General features: G+C 35.7%; 1 non-coding gene across 1 annotated transcript; it reads left to right on the top strand.

Moving 5' to 3' along the window:
• The first annotated feature begins 1,558 nt into the window (after nt 1-1,558).
• On the top strand, nt 1,559-1,666 carry LOC112781369 (small nucleolar RNA R71). The gene has a single exon (XR_003192150.1). It is a non-coding gene; the product is annotated as a small nucleolar RNA R71 (small nucleolar RNA).
• The last annotated feature ends 3,269 nt before the right edge of the window (nt 1,667-4,935 follow it).

Genomic DNA, 4,935 nt, shown 5'->3' with positions numbered 1-4,935 from the left:
CTGGTTGATTCTGTAGTGAGAGAAGCTTTTCATGCTTCCTCTCCATGGTTGCAGAGAGAGAACCTTGAGTTTTAAACACAAGGTTATCCTCATTTAGTTGAAGGATTAATTCTCCTCTGTCCACATCAATCACAGCTCTTGCTGTGGCTAGGAAGGGTCTTCCAAGGATGATAGAGTCATCTTCATCCTTTCCAGTATCTAGGATTATGAAATCAGCAGGGATGTAAAGGCTTTCAACCTTTACTAACATGTCCTCTACTTGTCCATAAGCCTCTTTTCTTGAGTTGTCTGCCATCTCTAATGAGATTTTAGCTGCTTGCACCCCATAGATTCCCAGTTTCTCTATTACAGAGAGGGGCATGAAGTTTATCCCTGAACCAAGATCACACAGAACCTTAAAGATCATGGTGCCTATGGTACAAGGTATTATGAACTTTCTAGGATCCTGTCTCTTCTGAGGCAATGTCAGTTGATCCAAATCACTTAGTTCATTGGTGAACAAGGGAGGTTCATCTTCCCAAGTTTCAATGCCAAATAATTTGGCATTCAGCTTCATGATTGCACCAAGGAACTTGGCAGCTTGCTCTTCAGTAACATCCTCATTCTCTTCAGAAGAGGAATACTCATCAGAGCTCATGAATGGCATAAGGAGGTTCAATGGAATCTCTATGGTCTCTAGATGAGCCTCAGAGTCCTTTGGTTCCTCAGAGGGAAGCTCCTTATTGATCACTGGACGTCCCAGGAGGTCTTCCTCCTTAGGATTCACGTCCTCTCCTTCCCTTACAGGTTCGGCCATGGTGCTTATGTCAATGGCCTTGCACTCTCCTTTTTGATTCTCTTCTGTATTGCTTGGGAGAGTACTAGGAGGGATTTCAGTGATCCTTTTACTCAGCTGGCCCACTTGTGCTTCCAAATATCTAATGGAAGACCTTGTTTCATTCATGAAACTTACAGTGGCCTTGGATAGATCAGAGACTAAATTTGCTAAGCTAGATGGATTCTGCTCAGAATTCTCTGTCTGTTGCTGAATGGATGATGGAAAAGGCTTGCTATTGCTAAACCTGTTTCTTCCACCATTATTAAAGCCTTGTTGAGGCTTTTGTTGATCCTTCCATGAGAGATTTGGATGATTTCTTCATGATTGATTATAGGTGTTTCCATAAGGTTCACCTAAGTAATTTACCTCTGCTATTGCAGGGTTCTCAGGATCATAAGCTTCTTCTTCAGAAGATGCCTCTTGAGTACTGTTGGATGCAGCTTGCATTCCATTCAGAATCTGAGAAATCATATTGACTTGCTGAGTCAATATTTTATTCTGAGCCAATATGGCATTCAGAGTATCAATTTCAAGAACTCCCTTCTTCTGAGGCGTCCCATTACTCACAGGATTCTTCTCAGAAGTGTACATGAACTGGTTATTAGCAACCATGTGAATGAGTTCTTGAGCTTCTGCAGGCGTTTTCTTTAGGTGAATGGATCCACCTGTAGAAGTGTCCAATGACATCTTTGATAGCTCAGATAAACCATCATAGAATATATCCAGGATGGTCCATTCTGAAAGCATGTCAGAAGGACACTTTTTGGTCAACTGTTTGTATCTTTCCCAAGCTTCATAGAGGGATTCATCTTCTTTCTGTCTGAAGGTTTGAACATCCACTCTAAGCTTGCTCAGCTTTTGAGGAGGAAAGAACTTGGCTAAGAAAGCCGTGACCAACTTATCCCAAGATTTCAGGCTATCTTTGGGTTGAGAGTCCAACCACACTCTAGCTTTGTCTCTTACAGCAAAAGGAAAAAGCATGAGCCTGTAGACTTCAGGATCTACTCTAGTCTTAACAGTATCACAGATCTGCAAGAATTCAGTTAAGAACTGAAAAGGATCTTCAGATGGAAATCCATGAAACTTGCAGTTCTGCTGCATCAGAGAAACTAGCTGAGGTTTCAGCTCAAAATTGTTTGCTCCAATGGTAGGGATGGAGATGCTTCTTCCATGTAAATTGGAATTAGGTGCAGTAAAGTCACCAAGCATCCTCCTTGCATTATTATTATTTTCGGCTGCCATCTCCTCTTCCTGTTCGAAAATTTCTGTAAGGTTATCTCTGGATTGTTGTATTTTAGCTTCTCTTAGTTTCCTTTTCAGAGTCCTTTCAGGTTCTGGATCTGCTTCAACAAGAATATTCTTGTCCTTGCTCCTGCTCATATGACAAAGAAGAGGGCACAAAAAAAAAATAATAATAATAATAGGGATTCTTTATACCACAGTATAGAGGTCCCTGTGTGAGTGGAAGAAAAGAATGGAGACAAAGAATATAATGTAAAGAAAGAAACACAAGGGTGAGGGGAGCAGAGATGTGAGATGAGGAGATGTTAGTAGATGAATAAATAATTAGAATGAGAGAGGGAGAATTTCGAAAATAATTTTTGAAAAAGGTTAGTAATTTTCGAAAATTTAAAATAAAAAATTAAAATAATTAGTTAATTAAAAAGAATTTTTGAAAAAGAGGGAAGATATTTTCGAAAATTAGAGAGAGAGAGAGTTAGTTAGGTAGTTTTGAAAAAGATAAGAAACAAACAAAAAGTTAGTTAGTTAGTTGAAACAAATTTTGAAAAGATAAGAAGTTAAGAAGTTAGAAAAGATATTTTAAAATCAAATTTTGAAAAAGATATGATTTTGAAAAAGATATTTTGAAAAGATATGATTGAAATTAGTTTTGGAAAAGATTTGATTTTTAAAATCACAATTAATGACTTGATTCACAAGAAATCACAAGATATGATTCTAGAACTTAAAGTTTGAATCTTTCTTAACAAGCAAGTAACAAACTTGAAATTTTTGAATCAAAACATTAATTATTATTGTTATTTTCGAAAATTTGATATAAAAATAAGAAAAAGATTTTTGAAAAATATTTTTAAAAATTTTTGAAAATAACTAAGAAAAATGAAAAAGATTTGATTTTTGAAAAAGATTTTGAAAAAGATAAGATTTTTAAATTGAAAATTTGATTTGACTCATGAAAACAACTAGATTTTAAAAATTTTTGAAAAAGTCAAATCTAATTTTCGAAATTTTAAGAGAGAAAAAGGGAAAGATATTTTTTTTTTATTTTTTTTTTGAATTTTTATGATGAGAGAGAAAAACAAGAAAAATGATGCAATGCATGAAAGTTATGGATCAAAACAATGAATGCATGCAAGAATGCTATGAATGTCAAGATGAACACCAAGAACACTATGAAGATCATGATGAACATCAAGAACACATTTTTGAAAAATTTTTAATGCAAAGAAAACATGCAAGACACCAAACTTAGAATTCTTTAATGCTTAGACATAAAGAATTTAGGAATGCATATGAAAAACAAGAAAAGATATAAAACATGCAAATGCAAAGATCAAACAAGAAGACTTACCAAGAACAACTTGAAGATCATGAAGAACACTATGAATGCATGAAAATTTTCGAAAAAAATGCAAGATGAGTATGCAATTGACACCAAACTTATAACATGACTCAAGACTCAAACAAGAAACACAAAAATATTTTTGATTTTTATGATTTTATGATTTTTTGTATTTTTATTTTAAAATTTTCGAAAATCATTTTGAAAAAGAAAAAAAAATAAGGATTCAAAATTTTTCATATTAATTCCAGGAATCTTGTACTCTTTAGTCTAAAGCTCCAATCTGAGGGTTAGACATGGCTTAATAGCCAGTCAAGCTTTAGAATGGATTTACATCCATTGAGGTGATTAGTTGAAGACCAATCCCAAAGGAGTTTGGGTATGGCTTTTCAGCCAGATAGGATTCAACATGTTACCATGAAACTCTAGAATTTATTCTTGAAAGTTTTGAAGCCATAGAATAATTTATCTTTGAAAACATTATTTTTTTTATATATTTTTTTTTCAAAAACAAAAGAAAAATTTTTGAAAGATTTTTGAAAAATTTTTGAAAACTTTTTGAAAAGAAAACGAAAAGAAAGTTACCCAATCTGAGCAACAAGATGAACCATCAGTTGTCCAAACTTGAACAATCCCGGCAATGGCGCCAAAAACTTGGTGCACGAAATTGTGATCTCTGGTAATGGCTCCAAAAACTTGGTGCTCTAATCTCAATTCATAAGTTGTCACAACTTCGATACAACTAACCAGCAAGTGCACTGGGTCGTCCAAGTAATACCTTACGTGAGTAAGGGTCGAATCCCACGGAGATTGTTGGTATGAAGCAAGCTATGGTCACCTTGTAAATCTCAGTCAGGCGGATATAAAATAGTTATGGAATTTTCGAAATTAATACTAAAATAAGGATAGAAATACTTATGTAAATCATTGGTGAGAATTTCAGATAAGAGTATGGAGATGCTTTCGTTCCTCTGAACCTCTGCTTTCCTGCTGCCTTCATCCAATCAGTCTTACTCCTTTCCATGGCTAGCTTTATGCAAGGGCATCACCGTTGTCAGTGGCTACATCTCCTCCTCTTGTGAAAATGATCCAAGATGCCATGTCACGGCACGACTAATCATCTGAGGTTCCTGATCATGCTGGAATAGGATTCACCCTCCTTTTGCGTCTGTCACTACGCCCAGCACTCGCGAGTTTGAAGCTCGTCACAGTCATTCAATCCCTGAATCCTACTCGGAATACCACAGACAAGGTTTAGACTTTCCGGATTCTCATGAATGCCGCCATCAATCTAGCTTACACCACGAAGATTCTGATTAAGAGATCTAAGAGATACTCATTCAATCTAAGGTAGAACGGAAGTGGTTGTCAGGCACGCGTTCATAAGGAATGATGATGATTGTCACGTTCATCACATTCAGGTTGAAGTGCAAATGAATATCTTAGAAGCGGAACAAGTTGAATTGAATAGAAAAACAGTAGTACTTTGCATTAATCTTTGAGGAACAGCAGAGCTCCACACCTTAATCTATGG

Source organism: Arachis hypogaea, chromosome 19 (assembly GCF_003086295.3).
Source record: "Arachis hypogaea cultivar Tifrunner chromosome 19, arahy.Tifrunner.gnm2.J5K5, whole genome shotgun sequence".
In the NCBI taxonomy this organism is placed as follows: Eukaryota; Viridiplantae; Streptophyta; class Magnoliopsida; order Fabales; family Fabaceae; genus Arachis; species Arachis hypogaea.
The sequence above is the reverse complement of the archived record's forward strand: the minus strand, read 5'-3'. Positions and strand labels throughout refer to the sequence as shown.